Source organism: Macaca fascicularis, chromosome 10 (assembly GCF_037993035.2).
Source record: "Macaca fascicularis isolate 582-1 chromosome 10, T2T-MFA8v1.1".
In the NCBI taxonomy this organism is placed as follows: domain Eukaryota; kingdom Metazoa; phylum Chordata; class Mammalia; order Primates; family Cercopithecidae; genus Macaca; species Macaca fascicularis.
In genome coordinates, this window is record NC_088384.1 from 61,352,170 (window position 1) to 61,373,663 (window position 21,494).

General features: G+C 40.2%; 1 pseudogene; it reads left to right on the top strand.

Moving 5' to 3' along the window:
• The first annotated feature begins 1,058 nt into the window (after positions 1–1,058).
• On the top strand, positions 1,059–16,055 carry LOC135965292 (calponin-2 pseudogene; annotated as a pseudogene).
• Positions 16,056–21,494: the final 5,439 nt, after the last annotated feature.

Sequence of the window (21,494 nt, forward strand, 5' to 3'; positions counted from 1 at the left end):
TTTTGCTGCTGTCTCAAAATAGCCTGCCTGAAAAGCAGAGCTGACACACGAAATGAAGGGACAGAATGAGCCTTGGTTGATGTTAGTTGACCCCTGATCCCACTGAGCCAGAAGCCCATCTACTCACGGACGTTTTTAGTAATTAGAGCGAATTAACTCAATGTTCTGCTGGATCGAGTTAGGTTTCCATCACATGCGGTCAAGAGAGTCCTGCGTAATATCACTTTCTCTTATGCTTAGGTCCCACCTGCCAGAGCTTTAGAGCCGTATAAGGGTAAAGTGAACCCAGGCAGTGCTGAGCTCACCAGTCTCCTGGCTAAGTGTGCAAAGGAAGCCTGGAATCACTACCACTTTGTTCTGACAAGCAACTTTGCCTGCTGCTTACTACACAGCCATAGGAGTATTGCTTCCCTAAGCCCTTAGGCATTATACCTCTTTTTAAAAATGATGTTTATCTAGGAAAATGTTTTGTGGAGATGGTGTCTTCCTATGTTGCCCAGGTTTGTCTTGAACTCCTGGTCTAAAGTGCTAAGATTATAGGCATGAGCCACCTTGCTTGGCCAGCACTATACTTCTATTAGTTGTCAATTCTTTCTTTGTTCTGTAGTTTCTAGTTTGTGTTTGAGCATGTGCGTGTGTATGTCTGTGTGTGTGAGTGTGTGTTGGAGTCTTTACTTTTCTCTTGCAGGGTTATGGCAAGCACCAAGAGGGATCATGTAGACACAGCACTCAGCCCTGTGACTGGAACATACATGGAGTTCTCTCTGTTCTCCTCTTTTCTCCTCATGATTCAGAGAATGACTTAAGGATCTGTGATGTGGGCCAATTTTCAATGCCCTGGATAAGTAATGGGGAGATGAAGTTCTGTTGCCAGAAATTTGCACTAGTTTTAACTCATTGTACCGTTTTAGCATGAGATAGGTCAAAGTCACTGAAAAAATTTATCTCACGTGTATACACACACACACACACACAAGTATGTTTCTTGAGAGCTGACAGGCTTAGGTTTTGCTCCCTGATGCTGCAGTAGAAGCCACTGTGTTCTGATTTCTTGAGTGATGGCTGCCAGCCCTCCAAGCGTCACAGTAGGTGAGGCATCCATGGGGGTGAGAGCCAAGGATTTGTGGCCAATCGGCATCTGTAAGCCCATTTTGTCTATTCTCTTTATTTTTGTATTTTGTTTTATTCATTTTTAGGTTTATCATTCAATTTGTTATAAATATCACTCCTAAAATGTTTCCTAGTTCTATTAAGGCTTACTTTCATGAAACAAGTCCAGAAAAAGTCCAGGGCTGCCATGGATACCCAACATGCCTTTAGGGAGTTAGAAATCTTGTATATTGAAGGTTTTGTTGTTGGGACCATCATTCCAAGGGTCTTCAAGTCGCTTAACCTGACTCTGGGCATTTCATCCTATTCCCAGAGAGCAGCGAGCAGAAAGAGCAAAGGGAACTTGGTTAAAAGAAAAGAGTAACAATAACTCTCCCATTTCCAAACAGATTTTCAGAAATCCAAACCAGTGAATTCTGCATTTCACATTGCTCAGGACTATAAGCTCTGCTCACTGCAGTTATGAGAAAACCTGGGAAACTCATTTGAAGACATTAATCAGGGGCAGGCATGGTGGCTCATGCCTGTAATTCCAGCAATTTGGGAGGCCAAGGTGGGAGAATCACTTGAGCCCAGGAATTTGAAACCATTCCAGGCAACATAAAGGGACTCAGTCTCTACAAAAACAAACAAAAGTTTGGCGTGGTGGTGCACACCTGTTATGCCTGCACTCCTACCTACTCAGGAGTCTGAGCTGGGAGATCACAACGGCCCAGGAGTTCAAGGCTGTAGTGAGCTCTGATCATACCGCTGCACTCCAGCCTGGGAGACAGAGTGAGACCATTTTTCAAAAAAAAAAAAAAAAAAAAATTTAATTAAATAATAAAATAAGGATAACGACATAAATAAAGGCATTTCAATAGTGCTCCTTGTAAAAAGTTCCATCTTCCCTTAGTGAAGAAGATGAGAATCATGGGTATAGCAGGGAAATGGACAGAATTGACCCCATTACACCAAAATGAAAGTCATAACAGGTACACCAAATCGGCACCATTAAAACCGCATAATGTGACCATAATGCAGTCAAATTGTGACCAACAAAAACAAACTGACAAAAAAGGTATCATGGAGAAGATGAATTCTAATTCTAAAGTGAATGGAGCGCAGAGAGGGCTTCACATTGAGAATGAAACCATGTGTGAGTGAATTGTAACCAAGCTACTACATAGCAACATTAACGTGGCAGAGCGGAAAGGGTGCTAAGACATATCTGTCATCTTATACCATTTTGTTAAGAAAGGAAAAACTAGAAACGTATGAATTTGGGTTCTACTTGAAGGATAAGACAATGATAATGGCAACACTGTTAACGTTTACAGTGCTTCAGTCCTACTATGTGCTCATTCATGCCCAATAAGTGAAGAGCTGGAACTGAAACTTTCTTATGTTCATTCCCACTGTAGTCTCCCTCCAGGGCATAGAATCTTGTGCAACAGGAGGGATAAGTGTTTAAAGAGGTCTTTTCCACAGTTTTTACTTCCACAAGCAGTCTCTGCAGTGTGAGTTCTTGTATGAATTATGAGTCTGAGGCAACACTGTGGCTTTTTTTCATATTCCTTACTTTCACAGCTTCTCTCCAGTGTGAGAACAAATAGGTACTCAAGATGAATGAAGATCAAAGGCTTTCCATAGACTTTACGTTCAGAGGGTTTCTTTTCACACTTCTATAAGATACGAGAGTTCAGGAAGATGTTCTTATGCATGTTAACTCATTGAGCTCCCTTCCAGTATGTCCTCCTCTCATATTGAGTATGGTGAAAAAATTAATGATGATTTCCCCGTTTTCACCCACAGGGCTTCTCATTATTGTAAATCTTAAGATGACTTTTAATTCTGATGACTTTGCAAAGTCTTTTCCACATTTGACACATTTATAGGGGTTTTTCTTTTCCAGCGTGGCTCTTTATATGTGCATGTTTTGAAGCTTGCTGAAGACTTTCCCACATTCCTTACATCCATAGGGCTTCTCCAGAATGCTCTTTCTTAAATGTTTATTCAGGTGTAGGGAATATCTAAAGACTTTCTGACTTTTGTTACATTCATACAGTTTTTATCCAGTGTGAATTTTCATATGTCTCATAAGAAATGACTGATATGTAAAGGCTTTCCCTCACTTGGGACATGTATGGCTTTTCCCTCCAGTAGTATTACTCCTGTGTGAAGCAGAACTTGGAGCGGGGCAGAGGTTTTTCACTTTGATGACTCTTAGTTTCTACAGTACAGAAATGCATCTGGACAGCATGGAGTGAGCTATTTCCGAAGATGTTTTCACATTGAGTAAAATTATACGTTTTCTCCCTAACATGAGTTATGTGTGCCCTATGGTGTACATCCTCACTGCAGGTGCAGGCTATTCCAAATGGACTCTCCTCGTGAACGTTTGGCCTCCTATTAATTTTACTATGTATGTGATGGACAATGTTCTGACTGCCTGTCCACGTGTTTGATTTTAGCTGTTTTTCTCCCATATGAAATCCAGTGAATGTTGCACCTCAAGACTATCATATTCATTGTTTTCCTATATATTACTACATTGAAATCGTTTTGGGAAAACAAGTGGTTTTCCATTACATAGAAAAGTTATTTAGTGGTGATTTCTGAGACTTTGCTGTACCCATTACTCGAGTAGTGTACACTGTACCCAATGCGTACCTTAACCCCCCGAACCTTCCATCCGAGTCTCCAAAGTCCATTATGTCATTCTTATGCCTTTACACCCTCTTAGCTTAGCTCCCACTTGTAAGTGAGAACATATCATATTTGTTTTTTTATTCGTGAGATACTTCACTTAGAATAATCATCTCTAACTCCATCCTGGTTGCTGCAAATGCCATTATTTGGTTCATTTTCCGAACTGAGTAGTATTCCATGGCGTATCTATAACACATTTTCTTTGTCTATTCATCGGCTGATAGACATTTAACCTGGTTCCACATTATTGCAACTGCAAATAGTGCTGCTATAAATGTGTGTACATGTGTCTTTTTCATATGACTTCTTTTCCTGTAGGTAGATACCCGGCTGTGAGCTGATACAAATTTAAATAAAGATAATTATAAAATTAAGTAATGACCAAGTGAAATTTACTATTTCTAGTAGTAAAACAAAACACATTTATTGAGTAAAATTTGAACATATTTCTGCTCACATAAAGAACATAAAACTTCTGTATTTTGTATAAATGACATGCTTTATCTCACTAGACTTATCCTGTGGTGAATTGGTGGGGGAGGGTTGGAGAAAGTAACATATCTTTAAATTTAACTTTTGACTCACATTTTCTTCAAGTTTCAATTGTTCTTTTAGTTAAATGCCTCCAAGAAGATGTTCACATGCTTTGGGCTTTCTGTGGCCTCAAGGCAAAGGGAAATTGAATCTGGAGTCTTTTATTGTCTTCGTGCTATTCTCTAGACCTCTGCTTTCTCTGTGGCAGACGGTCTCCCTGGTCTGATCACTGGTGCCATTGCATTGCTCTTCTCTGAGATGAAGCTTGTACTGTTGAATCAGAGTACAGTGGAATTCCCTGGCTTTATTAGCCTCCTGTTGGCTTGGATAAGATCTTCAGATCTCTCTGAGTTTCAGTATCCAATTTCTTCTTCCACAATATGTCTGGAATGGTCACATGTGATATTTTGGCAGGATCATTTTGCCCCTTGCTGCAGTGGCCCCATGTTATGTATGTTAGTTTTCAACTCAGTTAAGTTACTTATTTACCTCTATGACACTTCCACATTGCATAGATTCGTAGGTCTAGCAGGAGGTATTTTATATAAACCAAGCTGCCAGAAACAGAAGAATGCTCACACAGTAAATCAGACAAACTACATTTATTACTAACAGAGGAGCAGGAAGAATCAGCAAAAGCCTAAGTTCTATGATGACAAGCCTGACCTTGAGGTCAGAAAAGTTGCCCAGGGTTGACAGAGTCTCCTTTGCGCATGCCCCACTGTGTACTGCAGCTGAGGAACCCCTGAGTGCTCCACCCCAGGTTTCACACCCCATGTGCACCTTGGTTCTTGGAGTTTAAGAATTGCAGGAATATCCTGTTCTAGGAAAAACAAGGACAGAGTCCAGACTGTCCCAGACAGTTTCTCCCCATCTCAGGATATTGTCTTCTTGGAACATTCTAAAATCATTCTGAGGACTAGGAGGTCCAGAACGCTGGGTTGGTCAAAGTCATTCAGGTCTTGCCCTCCTGACCACATAAACAAAGTAGACTACAAAACAATAAGCATTGGCAGAAATGATCATATTGCATTATGATAGCCATTCTTCATTATGATACAAATAATTTATCCATCAAAAAGTTATCTGAATTCTAAATCTGAATGAACCCAACAAAACATAGATTTAGGCTTGTTGTTCCAGTTTAATAAAATATATACTAATCCAACAAATTTAATTAAATACAAAAACTTTAGAATAAGTATAACAATCATAAAGACTCATTTCAATAAAAGCTGGCATACAAAGTTATCAGACATATGACAATAATAGAAAATGTTGACACTGCTTAGGGCAAAGTGAATATGATTGATATTCAAATGAACAAAGACAATAGTAAACTCAATAGAAAAATGGGCCAAAAAATCCGATACATTATTAACAATCTGACAAATGCAATGTGCACAAATGTGATCTGTATTTTCACCGCTTGTTTAGAAAATTTAAGAATCCTAGATAACACTGAGTGATGAGGATATGAGGAAAACAACCTTTATGGGCAATGGATGGGAAATTAAATGGTTTTAAACATTTCAGAAAATAATATGACAGGACCCATTTGAAAGTGTGCATACTCTATAACCTGTTTCAATGATGGGCACATACCCCTGATAGAGATTGGATGTGTGTCCCCTCCAAATCTCATGCTGAAATATGATCCCCAGTGTTGGAGGTGGGACCCAGTGGAGGTATTGGAACGTGGGGTGGATCCCTTATGAATAGTTTAGCACAGGAATGTCCAAACTTTTGGCTTCCCTGGGCCACATTGCAAGAAGAATTTTCCTGGGTCACACAAAAAATACACTGAAAATAGCTGATGAGTTAAAAAGAAAAAGAAAAAAAGACACACACACACACAGACATGCACACAAAATCGCTTATGTTTTAAGAAAGTTGACAAATCTGTTTTGGGCCACATTGAAAGCTGTTCTGACCTCCATTCAGCCCACAAGCTGTGGGTTGGACATGTTTAGTTTATCACAATCCACTTGAGTGAGTTCTTCAGAGTGAGTTCATGAGAGATGTGATTGTTAAAAACATCCTGGAACTGCCCCCTTCTCTCTCTTACTCCCTCTATGACCATGTGACACAATGGCTCCCCTTCACCTTCTGCTAGGATTATAAGCTTCTTGAGTCCTCACCAAGAGCAGATGCCATTTCTTTGGGGCTCTGCAGAACCCCAAACCAAGATAAACCTCTTTTATTAAAAAAATAAAGAAATAAATTACCCAGCTTCAGATATGTCTTCATAGCAATAGCAACAGACTAACAAAGCCCCTGACAAATTGTGACACATGACCAAAAAGTGTTTTCCTAAGGATACCATAAGGAAGTGAATATTTCTGTAGCAGGATATCATTGTGAATTCTGCTGCAAAACTGGATAAGGAAAATGGGGTTGATTCATTTTACTGAAAACTATGCAGCAGCTACAGGGGAATAAACAACCAAAAGTAACCTACAGCAATATCTGAATGTATGAAGGATGTTATGCTCTGTGAAAAAATTGGAAATAAAATTAGATTTACAGCACAATACTGTTTAAGCAAAATGTAAACACTCATGTATATACACATACACACACTCAGAAAACAACCTTCTTATCTTGTAAGAATTCTTTAAGAGTGAACAACCTATATCAAACACATTAGCATGCCTGTCTGTGACAAGGGGTAAGAAATAAAAAAATTAAAGAAGTAAATCCAGAAAGAAACTTGTCGGAAACATTAATAATAATGTCTCATGAAGTAAAGAATGTGATTAATTTTTTGCAACTATGGTATAAAAAGAGATTGTCAAAATCAAATATAATGAGGTTTAGCATAGAGCTTATTGTAGGGCAAAAATCAAATTTTAAATACTTAGTTTGCATAGTTTGATGGAAGAATGGTCTCCTATGTGAAGCAGTAATATACACTAAACATTTGGGTGTATGGGGAGAAAATACTCAAAATGCTACTTATACTTATTTTTTACTCATTTTTCCAACAGTTCAGTATCTAAATGTTAGGGGAGGCCAGGTGTGGTGACTCATGCCTGTAATCCCAGTGCTTGGTTGGAGTGGGTGGGGGGCAAGGCAGGAAGAACACTTCAGGCCAAGTGTTCTAGACCAGCCTGGGCAACATATTGGGTTTTTGTGTCCACAAAACCCTAATAATAATTAGTAATGTTTATGGCTGTCAAAAAGCCACTGCAGGCTACTGTTAAAACCAGCTACACAACCATCTGAAAGCCATTTGCCTCCTTCTGGTTAAAAACAGTCCCATGTTTACTGATGATGTAGTTAAGGCTGTATCAAGATCTTCTATCTCTCAGCAGGGACGTGGTTTCCCAAATGCTAACGGTTGACCAACAAAAGTTTTGCAGCCAGAGCTTGTGCAAGTGTTGGTAGATAGAAAATACAAAATCGAACCATTTCTCATGAAATGGTTAAAAAAAAATTAAAAATTAGCCAAGCATGATGTTGTGCACCGGTAGTTCCACGTATTGGAGAGGCTGAGGCAGGAGGATTGTCTGAGGGAGGAGTTTGGGGCTGCAGTGAGCCATGATCACTCCACTGCACTATAGCCAGGGTGACAGAATGAGGCCCTGTCTCTTAAGTGAAAATAAGTAAATGCGACGAGACCATATAGTTTTCCATCCTTGTTCAGTTCCCTGTAGATTATTTTGCTTCTTCCCAATGTTCCAGCTGTTTCTGCACATTGTCAGCTTCTTCTTCTACCTACTCAATGTCCCAGATCCAGCAAATGTCCTCAGAGATGGTTTCCGCTATCTAATCTGTGATCACCAAGGAAAGGATTGTTTTTCTCTGAAATTTAGTTCATTGAAACTTTAGGCCCACAGTTTTATGATGGCTTTAAACAAAAAAAAATTTTTTTAAGTTCATCCAATGTCTTCCCATTATGGCAAGGCGCAATTGCCTTTGGTAACTTTATCTTAATTGGAAGAAGAATTTCTGACATTGGCATTGTAATGAGGTTTTTGGTCTTTGACCTTACTGGAGCAATTAAATCCAAGTCTATTTTCTATCTTATGTGTGTATTGAAGGATGAAATGAGAAAATATATGTAGAGTGCATGGTGTCCAATGTGCACTAGCGATATACAGTTGTATTATGACTACACACTGAAAACACATGATCAACCAGATTGCTTCCTGAGACTAGAGTCAGGCTTTTCCAATGATACTTCCCTGTCAAATAGTTCTATTCCATTTTTCATGGGACTTAGGGTTTGGTCCATAAAGTGCTGCCACAGTATGCAAATCAATTATGTCCATAAACATGCTAATTTATTCAGCAAACGTATTCTTGTAGCAATACTTACTCAATGAAAGAAGTAATATGTTTAATTTCTAATAGAATCTACTTCCCTCTTTGTGAACTGGTTACAAACCTTGAATGCTCTAACTATTTTGAGGACCATTAATAGGCGCTACCCAAAGAAGATGATGTATTCCCTAGACGGCAAGAACTCTTATTCTTCTTTGTCTTCTTTTTGATAAACTATACAGTCCCTTGGAGGTGAATCCAGATTCTGTGGGATGTACAAAACAATCCTCCATAAATTTAAATTTATACCTACGATCATGTGTAATGAAATTAGCCCTCAAGAGCCAACTTGAGACTACGTTCAGAATGTAAGTATCAGAAACCTATGGCAAACACATGAATATAAGACCATTTTAGACACGGGCCCCAAATTACCTCTGAATTCAGTGGGAACAAAGTGACAAGGAACAATATTTAGGGCATCTAGGATAGTGCCACCTTCTCATGCCTAACATAAGCAAATTAAAACCTCATACTGAACGCTCTGAAGCCTAATAATAATTAGCAATGTTTATGGCTGTCAAAAAGCCACTGCAGGCTACTGTTAAAACCAGCTACACAACCATCTGAAAGCCATTTGCCTCCCTCTGGTTAAAAACAGTCCCATGTTTACTGATGATGTAGTTAAGGCTGTATCAAGATCTTCTATCTCTCAGCAGGGGTGTGGTTTCCCAAATGCTAATGTTTAACCAACAAAAGTTTTGCAGCCAGAGCTTGTGCAAGTATTGGTAGATAGAAAATACAAAATCAAACCATTTCTCATGAATGATTAAACAATTAAGAAATGAATGTGAGAAGACTGTGTGCATGTGCATGGGTATATGCATATGTGTGTGTATTCAACTTTGTTAACTTTAACTTTATTAACTCTGTTTAAAATTTAATTTTAAAATTAGATTGAGGAGTAAAATATCATTCTTCCTCTCTCATCATAAAACTTTTGGCTCATGGGATTCTGACATTCTGTCATGTTTGGGAAAGTTGGATTCATGAAACCAGTAGCAGGACTGAGCCTGCTTGTTCAGTTCTTACACAAGGCCTCCCTATTTTGCCCAACAAGCAGTTTCAAGAGTCCAGAGAGAGTGACTGAGAGAGACAGGCTCTGAAGACTTTTTATTTCAACTTCTTGGAATCACCACCTTGCTAATGAACATCAAAATATTTTGTGTCATTTATCAGATGAATTACTTTTTCCATAAAAAGAGTGAGTTGAGAGGATAACAAGCAAGAAACTTCCTGTCCCTGCTTCCTCTTGAAAACAGGGAAATCAATATTTTAACCCTGTTTTAGAGACGAATGAGTAGGTCAACATTGCTTGGCTATTTGTCCTTCTACTTGGGACAGATTACCACTACATTTTGCCTCAATCTCTAGAATCATGGCTTATAGAAAACAATTATGTACTGAATTACAATTGCATTAAAAGTTTATTAGACTTGTTATCAAAAAGCATGCTGAGATTTATATATTATAAATAGTAATGAAAATATAAAAACCTAAAAACAATATTATAACTAAAATAATCCCTGTTACAGACAAAAGCTATGCACTGTTATGAAAGCCTTTCATATTTAGGGATATCAGGTAAGACTCCCCTTGGTGGGGAAGGTGAAGAGCAAACTAAACTAAGAGTAAGAGCTAATTAAATAAATCTGGTATGGTAGTGGGAAAAGCTTATGAATAAGAAGACCATAGTCCAGGAGAGAAGAAGAAATATATCTGAATCACTTAGTTCAATCATGTTCATGCCACAAGAGTGGGGAGAGAGAAAAGAAACAAATTGTGTATTGCTTGAACCCATTTTTGAATCTTGATATTTATCCTAGCACCAATGTGCAGTCTTTGGAGTTTTTCAACAAAGCAATTTACAATGTAAATTGTATTTACTTTTCAAGTAATCATCTGGAAAGAGCAAAGAAACATTTTTGGAGAGAGAATCAGGGAGAGCACTTTAGAGGTGCTCACCATAGCCCAGTGATGGGCTGGAATCTAGGATGGCAATGAAGATAGAAAGAAAATTTCATTCAAGAAATAGAGAGAAGGTAAAATCTGACAACACTTGGTGATTGGAAGTGGAAATATGAAGAAGAAAATGTCAAGAATTACACTGAGATGTCAGGTGTAGGTAGAGGTTGACATCATTTGCTGGAAATAAAAAAGCACAGGAAGAATACCACTTTCAGTGAAAGAGACGTCTAGGTTGCTTAAAGTATGAAATGGGACTTTTCCAGTTGCATGCAGGTAAGTTAGGAGGGCTCAACCTTGAGGCACAAAAGATGGTGATTATGGTAACAGTGGCCTTGAGACCAGGACCTGTACCAGACTCTAGAAAGATTAGTGTGATTTGGAGCAGCTACAGACTGGAATACTTCAGTGAAAAACAAAACAAAACAAAACATTCACACTTATTCTTGGAATCTTGTTTTATTGGAAGGAGTAAATAATTGGGCCTTATTCAGAGCTGCAAGTTTTGGTAAGCCCTAAAATGAACAGAAAATTATATCAAATGGAAGCAATTCACCAATTCTATTCACTAAACATTTACTGATTTTCTTCCAGGTTTAAGTATTATGATAGGCATTGTACAATATTTAATTTATTGACCATCTTCTCTGGTGTTTGTATTAATACACAAAGAAATCCAACTTTAAAAGTGTAGTATTGCTTTCAGCTTACACCAGTCATGACCCATTATCCCAATTCATAAAATCAGATTGTTTCAGTGATAACTTCCATTTTGAAATTAGGGAAACACTTAGAAGGCTGTGATGTTGTAACTGCAGATGTAGTATGCAAAACACGTTTGATTCATGTTGTTCAACTCAATTTCATCATAAAGTCTTATCTATGACACAAATATTTTTACACATCTATTATTATTCTCTTGCTTTAGGTAAAGTTTGTATCATTTATCTCTCAAATTAAGTTACATTTCTGGTTTTTTATTCTCAACCATAAATGACAGCGTTAATTTTTACAATCATTAATGATGAGCTATACTCACTCATAACTGTTTATGTCTAAGGTGTCTTAGATTTATTGAACAATTTCTGAGTGACTAACGGCTAGCCTTTTATTATTCTATGATGATAAACATTTTTACAGTTTCCAGGCTTCAGACATATTTTTGAAAACTTATTTTTATATGGGTCAAAATTTAAATCAGTTGTAATATGTGACCCATTCAAACATATTCTCCAGGATGCACTATTAAAATGAAATACCAAAGTGGTTCCCCAAGACACCCATTTATAGTGTACATGTGCATTGCAGGGTTACTGGACCAAGGCACAATGTAATCAGGGAAATTTTATTTTGTGTTTTCTTTTTCCTAAGATGTTTCTTATTCCCAGTTATATAAAAATGTATATTACAGGCAAAGAAAAATTAACACAAAAAGATGTAAATCTAAAGTATATTCACATTAATATCAGCTTCACTTTAACTATTAAAGGATATAACATATAACAAGCTTGAGGTTTTCAGGACCTTGTAATTCCTGGTTCATTGGAAAGCACAGATATTCTTCAGATCCTCAAGAGTTGTGTTTAATGCATTATTTAAATAGGGTCCAACCACTAGTTAGATAGCTTAGCACTCAAATAGCCTTTGAAATCCCTGTAGACTCACCTCAATTGAAGAGTCCTGATAATTTACAAAAGTGTGTAGTGCACTAAGAGATCCCTGATATATGATGTCTTTGCCTGTAAAGTGTTTCATGTGTTGATCCACCAGAGTGTGTGTGTGTGTGTCTGTGTCTGTGTGTAGGTGGGTGGGTATGGGTGTGCACGGGTATGTGTGTGTGTATGCGTTTACATTGTGGTATGTGTCTATTGGGTTGCCACCATTAGGGATTTGGAAGAGTGAAGACCATAAACTTGCCAACATTCCTACATGCCTGCTTTATAAGAAGTGTACTGAACATGGTCAAAACTAACTAAACCAAGTAAACAAATTAGATATTAATTAAATTTAATGCTGGGTAGGAGATAATTATTCCAGACCAGGTAAAATGAAGAAATATAGGCTGGGCGCGGTGGCTCACACCTGTAATCCCAGCACTTTGGGAGACCAAGGCAGGCAGATCACTAGGTCACGAGATCAAGACCATCCTGGCAAACACGGTGAAACCCCATTTCTACTAAAAAATACAAAGAAATTAACCAGGCACAGTGGCAGGCACCTGTAGTCCCAGCTACTTGGGAGGCTGAGGCAGGAGAATGGCATGAACCCATGGGGTGGAGCTTGCAGTGAGTGGGCATCACGCCACTGCACTCCAGCCTGGGTGACAAAGCAAGACACTGTCTCAAAAAAAAAAAAAAAAAAAAAAGGAGAAATATAACCAAATGAATGAAATTTTTAAATTGATTAGCAGAAGGAGACAGGAATATTTTTTAAAGTTTGTAATTTCTAATGAATATCAGTATATAAAATAAGAATTATATGGCTGTCAATTGACTAAAAACTGTACTTAAGATTTGAGCTAGTGAAACAACCATATATGATCTTCTATTTCTACTTTTCTGTCTCAAGAATTACTTGTTAAAATGTTTTTTTTTTTGAAATTTTGCATTCTCAACTTGAAAGAGCTTCACAAAGCTTACATGAGAATCTGGATTCTCATAAGAGGTCTGATTTTTTAATGGTGTGTTTGTATTTCTGTTATGTACATCAATGTCAAGCATCCGTTTCCTGAGCTGTTCTGTAGAACACAATTTAACTTGTAACAGACACCCAATAAGTGGTCGGTTGGATATTCAAATCAACACCTTAGTTCCATCAATTTTCATTTCATATAAAAATGACTGACCTTCTATAGTCATCAGTGAAACAGAGATGAAGGAGGGACACCAGTTGAGACTGAGAGGATGACAAGCAGACCTCATTCTGCAGTGGATTCCCTACACTCTCCACTTCTGAATGCTTGGAAACACTTGCCATGCTCAAAAAATATTGGTATTTCCTAGGCAGAAAATGGGCGTTACAGAACTTCCGTATTTCTATATTACAATAACTTACACTATAATACATAGACAACATATGTTTCTAAGCTATTCAATTCACAGAAAATGTAGATAAATTTAGTTGAGCAAGATGTAGGAGAAGGGTTAGTAATCAAGCTGAGTGTGATTGTGAGATTAAGTCTAATATCATCTTATACAATTATACAATAATTGTATAATTGTATCTGTTGAAACAAAAGGTGGGAGAGTTTTGCATGAGCTTCTGAAATGTACTGGATGATGTTAGGAGAGAGGATGGTCAACGTGGCTAGGCCAGAAGTGTTTACTGATTAAGGCTTAGGCAAGTTAATTCCTAACCTCTCCCAGAGACTGGGAGATAGAGGTGCTAAATTCTATAACATTTATATTTAATATATATTTAATAATATATAATGAAGTCTTAAAATGCCAATTTTAAGTCTTTTCATTTTCTTCTTAAAAACACAGGTTTTACTGCGTTTCATCCACAGTCGGTATTTCACAATATCTCATGGGCAGGGCCCCTGGGTGGGGGCCCCTGTGCGGTAGTTGACAGCGCATGTGGCAGGGGGAGATAGACCAGTATACCTGGTCAGGCCCGGAAGGGGAGAACCAGGGCTGAGGCTCCTTAAAACCTACTGAGGGGCTGGGAGTGGTGGCTCATGCCTGTTACCCCAACACTTTAGGAGGATGAGGCAGGCAGATCACATGAGGGCAAGAGTTCCAGATCAGCCTGGCCAACATGATGAAATCCTGTCTCTAATAAAAATACAAAAAAATTAGCCAGATGTGGTGGCAGCGCCTGTAGTCCCAGGTACTCTGGAGGCCGAGGCAGGAGAATCGCTTGAGGTGCAGTGAGGCAAGATCACTCCACTGTGCTTCAGCCTGGGAAGTGGCCTGATCTTGGTTCACTGCAAGCTCCGCCTTCCGGGTTTAAGGAATTCTCTGCTTCAGCTTCCCGAATAGCTGGGATTACAGGCGCGTGCCACCACGCCCAGCTAAACTTTTTTTGTGTTTTTAGTAGTGACGAAGTTTCACCATCTTGGCCAGGCTGGTCTTAAACTCCTGACCTCGTGATCAGCCCGCCTCCGCCTTCCAAAGTGCTGGGATTACAGGCGTGAGCCACAGCGCCGGGCCGGAAGTTCTTTCTTCTTAAAAGGATCATAAATATAATTCACACTGGCATGACACTTTTACTAATATAGATTGACTTTTTGCTTCAAATAACCCATTCGTACATCTAAATTAATTTTGGTCTGTATGTGTGTGTCCATGTGTGCGTGCGTGGATGTGTGTGTGTAAATAGCAGTAAAGGGTAAAAGGGAAGGTGGAAAAAAGGGAGATGGTCTAACATTTTTCACACATTTTTTAAATACACCAAAGATATGTAGTAAAAACAATGGTGTGGTGAAAACAAAATATTGCAAACTAGATAAAAGACTTAGCCCCAGGTCCTGTCCGGTCCAGTCCCGAGGCGGCACCTGCCAGCCTTAAGCTCCAGGCAGTTCAACAAGGGCCGCTCCTACAGGTTCTTGCGGGAGGTCAAGAACAGACTCCTCTCCAGATATGACCCCCAGAAGGAGGCAGAGCTCCGCAGCTGGATCACGGGACTCACCAGCCTCTCCATCAGCCCGATTTCCAGAAGGGCCTGAAGGATGGGATTATCTTACGCACATTCATGAAAAAACTGCAGCCGGCCTCAGGCTCTTAAGATCAACCGCTTCCGTGTAGAACTGGCACCAGCTAGAAAACCTCTCCAACTTCCTCAAGGCCATGGTCAGCTACAGCATGAACCCCCTGGACTTATTTGGGGCCAACCACCTGTTTGAGAGTGGGAACGTGACCCAGGTGCAGGTGTCTCTTCTTGCCCTGGCAGGGAAGGCCAAGACTAAGGGGCTGCAGACCAGGATGGACATCGGTGACAAGTACTAAGAGAAGCACGAGCAGAACTTCCACGACGCCACCATGAAGGCCGCCCAGTGCTTCATCAGGCTGCCCATTACCAACAAATGTGCCAGCCAGTCAGGCATGACCGTGTAGGGCAGGGCACGGGGAGGCATCTCTATGACCCAAGAACCACATCCTGCCCCCGCCATGGACAACTCCAGATGGGCACAAACAAGTGTGCCAGCCAGGTGGGCTTTTGGACTCCTGGGACCCGGTGGCACATCCACCACGCCAAGCTGGGAATCAACAACTGTGACAACTCCTCCATGTCCCTGAAGATGGGCCACAGGCAAGGCGCCAACCAGAGCGGCCAGGCCTTTGGCCACGTCTTCAAATACACGGCCCCAAGTACTACCCGGAAGCCCAGGGGCCCATGGGGCTCCCTTGGGTGCCAGCGACTGCCCAGGGCCAGGGGAGGCCCCTGAATATCTCCCTTACGACCAGGAGGAGACTGGCTACTGAGGTTCCCAGCACACTCTCCCCACATGGTCTCCCCGTCAGAGTGTTTGGGTTTTTCTGTGTTTTCGTCTTTTTTTTTTTTCCAACCTGTTGAGTGCTGCCAGTCAACTGAGGGTCTGTGATTGGCGGCGTGGGATCAGGCAGCAGGGTTTTTTCCCCACACCCCTCCCCCTTGCTTTGGTTCCGTCTCAGGACTGAGCCACCGGGCTCTGGGGAAAGAGATCAAGGCCTTTTCCTGATGCGTGTAGGATAAGGGTCCCCGCTGGCATGTTCAGGCTGTGCACCGAGCTGTGCTGGGGAGAAGAGACCTGGGCGTGGAGGAAACCGGACCCAGAAGATTTCCAGTGGCCTCTCTTCTTCCCCTTTTTGTCAGCCAATCAGTTTGTGGTTTCTGTACCCACAAAAACTTCAGGAGGTTTTAATAAAAGAAAATTTTTTTTTTCCCCAAGGAACGGTGTGGAGACAGTGGAGAGGGTGCTGGGAAATGAGTGTCCTGGGAGAGGGGGCCCAGACACGATGCTAAAATATCTCAGGCTCCTGAGTGGCTGGATTTCCCTAGGACCCTCAGACCAACAGACCTCAGACCCTCAGACCTACATTGGGGCCCAGTGAGGAGACTGAGGCCCGTACAAGGTAGTGGAATTCTGAGTTGTCAGGGTTAAGCCTGACCCCTCTCCATCCTAGCTCCCCCACGCCCCTGGCCCTCACTAGGGTTTTTGTTTGTTTGTTTGTGTTTTTTTGAGATGGAGTCTCACTCTGTCGCCCAGGCTGAAGCACAGTGGAGTGATCTCGCCTCACTGCACCAGCCTCCCACGCTCAAGCGATTCTCCTGCCTCAGCCTCCAGAGTAGCTGGGACTACAGGCGTGTGCCACCACACCTGGCTAATTTTTTGTATTTTTATTAGAGACAGAATTTCACCATGTTGGCCAGGCTCGCCTGGAACTCTTGCCCTCATGTGATCTGCCCGCCTTGTCCTCCCAAAGTGTTGGGGTAACAGGCATGAGCCACCACTCCCAGCCCCTCAGTAGGTTTTAAGGAGCCTCAGCCCTGGTTCTCCCCTTCCGGGCCTGACCAGGTATACTGGTCTATCAAGAAGCTTACAGTCCTGGCAGAAAGTGAAGGGGAGCCAGTGTGTCACATGGTCAGAGAGGGAGTAAGAGAGAGAAGAGGGCAGTTCCAGGCTGTTTTTAACAATCAGATCTCTCATGAACTCACTGTGAAGAACTCACTCAAGTGGATTGTGATAAACTAAGCTTGTCCAACCCGCAGCTTGTGGGCTGAATGCAGGTCAGAACAGCTTTCAATGTGGCCCAAAACAGATTTGTCAACTTTCTTAAAACATAAGCGATTTTGTGTGCATGTCTGTGTGTGTGTGTCTTTTTCTTTTTTCTTTTCTTTTTTCTTTTTTTTCTTAACTCATCAGCTATTTTCAGTGTAATTTATGTGTGGTCCAAGAAAATTCTTCTTCCAATGTGGCCCAGGGAAGCCAAAAGGTTGGACATTCCTGTGCTAAACTATTCATAAGGGATCCACCCCATGATCCAATACCTCCCACTGGGTCCCACCTCCAACACTGGGGATCACATTTCAGCATGAGATTTGGAAGGGACACACATCCAATCTCTATCAGGGGTATGTGCCCATCATTGAGACAGGCTGTAGAGTATGCACACTTTCAAACGGGTCCTGTCATATTATTTTCTGAAATGTTTAAAACCATTTAATTTCCCATCCATTGCCCATAAAGGTTGTTTTCCTCATATCCTCATCACTCAGTGTTATCTAGGATTCTTAAATTTTCTAAACAAGCAGTGAAAATACAGATCACATTTGTGCACATTGCATTTGTCAGATTGTTAATAATGTATCGGATTTTTTGGCCCATTTTTCTATTGAGTTTACTATTGTCTTTGTTCATTTGAATATCAATCATATTCACTTTCCCCTAAGCAGTGTCAACATTTTCTATTATGGTCATATGTCTGATAACTTTGTATGCCAGCTTTTATTGAAATGAGTCTTTATGATTGTTATACATATTCTAAAGTTTTTGTATTTAATTAAATTTGTAGGATTAGTATATATTTTATTAAACTGGAACAACAAGCCCAAATCTATGTTTTGTTGGGTTCATTCAGATTTAGAATTCAGATAACTTTTTGATGGATAAATTATTTTTATCATAATGAAGAATGGCTATCATAATGCAATATGATCATTTCTGCCAATGCTTAATGTTTTGTAGTCTACTTTCTTTATGTGGTCAGGAGGGCAAGACCTGAATGACCTTGACCAACTCAGTGTTCTGAGGACCTTCTAGTCCTCAGAATGATTTTAGAATGTTCCAAGAAGACAATATCCTGAGATGGGGAGAAACTGTCTGGGACAGTCTGGACTCTGTCCTTGTTTTTCCTAGAACAGGATATTCCTGCAATTCTTAAACTCCAAGAACCAAGGTGCACATGGGGTGTGAAACCTGGGGTGGAGCACTCAGGGGTTCCTCAGCTGCAGTACACAGTGGGGCATGCGCAAAGGAGACTCTGTCAACCCTGGGCAACTTTTCTGACCTCAAGGGTCAGGCTTGTCATCATAGAACTTAGGCTTTTGCTGATTCTTCCTGCTCCTCTGTTAGTAATAAATGTAGTTTGTCTGATTTACTGTGTGAGCATTCTTCTGTTTCTGGCAGCTTGGTTTATATAAAATACCTCCTGCTAGACCTACGAATCTATGCAATGTGGAAGTGTCATAGAGGTAAATAAGTAACTTAACTGAGTTGAAAACTAACATACATAACATGGGGCCACTGCAGCAAGGGGCAAAATGATCCTGCCAAAACATCACATGTGACCATTCCAGACATATTGTGGAAGAAGAAATTGGATACTGAAACTCAGAGAGATCTGAAGATCTTATCCAAGCCAACAGGAGGCTAATAAAGCCAGGGAATTCCACAGTACTCTGATTCAACGGTACAAGCTTCATCTCAGAGAAGAGCAATGCAATGGCACCAGTGATCAGACCAGGGAGACCCTCTGCCACAGAGAAAGCAGAGGTCTAGAGAATAGCATGAAGACGATAAGCGACTCCAGATTCAATTTCCCTTTGCCTTGAGGCCACAGAAAGCCCAAAGCATGTGAACATCTTCTTGGAGGCATTTAACTAAAAGAACAATTGAAACTTGAAGAAAATGTGAGTCAAAAGTTAAATTTAAAGATATGTTATTTTCTCCAACCCTCCCCCACCAATTCACCACAGGATGAGTCTAGTGAGATAAAGCATGTCATTTATACAAAATACAGAAGTTTTATGTTCTTTATGTGAGCAGAAATACGTTCAAATTTTACTCAATAAATGTGTTTTGTTTTACTACTAGAAATAGTAATTTTCACTTGGTCATTACTTAATTTTATAATTATCTTTATTTAAATTTGTATCAGCTCACTCCTGGGTATCTACCTACAGGAAAAGAAGTCATATGAAAAAGACACATGTACACACATTTATAGCAGCACCATTTGCAGTTGCAATAATGTGGAACCAGGTTAAATGTCTATCAGCTGATGAATAGACAAAGAAAATGTGTTATAGGTACACCATGGAATACTACTTAGCTCTGAAAAGGAACCAAATGATGGCATTTGCAGCAACCTCGATAGAGTTAGAGATGATTATTCTAAGTGAAGTATTTCATGAATAAAAAAACAAATATGATATGTTCTCACTTACAAGTGGGAGCTAAGCTAAGAGGGTGTAAAGGCATAAGAATGACATAATGGACTTTGGGGACTCGGACAGAAGGTTCGGGGGTTAAGGTACACACTGGGTACAGTGTACACTACTCGAGTAATGGGTACAGCAAAGTCTCAGAAATCACCACTAAATAACTTTTCTATGTAATGGAAAACCACTTGTTTTCCCAAAACTATTTCAATGTAGTAATATATATGAAAATCATCATTCTTAGCAAACTATCACAAGAACAGAAAACCAAACACCGCATGTTCTCACTCATAGGTGGGAACTGAACAATGAGATCACTTGGACTCGGGAAGGGGAACATCACACACCAGGGCCTATCATGGGGAAAGGGGAGGGGGGAGGGATTGCATTGGGAGTTATACCTGATCTAAATGACGAGTTGATGGGTGCTGACGAGTTGATGGGTGCAGCACACCAACATAGCACAAGTATACATATGTAACAAACCTGCACGTTATGCACATGTACCCTAGAACTTAAAGTATAATAATAATAATTAATAAATAAATAAAAAGAAAATAATGAATATGATAGTCTTGAGGTGCAACATTCACTGGGTTTCATATGGGAGAAAAACAGCTAAAATCAAACATGTGGACAGGCAGTCAGAACATTGTCCATCACATACATAGTAAAATTAATAGGAGGCCAAACGTTCATGAGGAGAGTCCATTTGGAATAGCCTGCACCTGCAGTGAGGATGTACGCCATAGGGCACACATAACTCATGTTAGGGCGAAAACGTATAATTTTACTCAATGTGAAAACATCTTCGGAAATAGCTCACTCCATGCTGTCCAGATGCAGTTCTGTACTGTAGAGACTAAGAATAAGAGTCATCAAAGTGGAAAAACCTCTGCCCCGCTCCAAGTTCTGTTTCACACAGAAGTAATACTACTAGAGGGAAAAGCCATACATGTCCCAAATGAGGGAAAGCCTTTACATATCAGTCATTTCTTATGAGACATATGAAAATTCACACTGGATAAAAACCGTATGAATGTAACAAAAGTCAGAAAGTCTTTAGATATTCCCTACACCTGAATAAACATTTAAGAAAGAGCATTCGGAAGAAGCCCTATGGATGTAAGGAATGTGGGAAAGTCTTCAGCAAGCCTCAAATATGCACATATAAGGAGCCACGCTGGGAAAAACTAAAAACAAAAAAAAGAAACCCTATTGATGTGACAAATGTGGAAAAGACTTTGCAAAGTCATCAGAATTAAAAGTCACCTTAAGATTTACAATAATGAGAAGCCCTGTGGGTGAAAACGGGGAAATCATCATTAATTTTTTCACCATACTCAATATGAGAGGAGGACATACTGGAAGGGAGCTCAATGAGTTAACATGCATGAGAACGTCTTACCTGAACTCTCGTATCTTATAGAAGTGTGAAAAGAAACCCTCTGAACGTAAAGTCTATGGAAAGCCTTTGATCTTCATTCATCTTGAGTACCTATTTGTTCTCACACTGGAGAGAAGCTGTGAAAGTAAGGAATATGAAAAAAAGCCACAGTGTTGCCTCAGACTCATAATTCATACAAGAACTCACACTGCAGAGACTGCTTGTGGAAGTAAAAACTGTGGAAAAGACCTCTTTAAACACTTATCCCTCCTGTTGCACAAGATTCTATGCCCTGGAGGGAGACTGCAATGGGAATAAACATAAGAAAATTTCA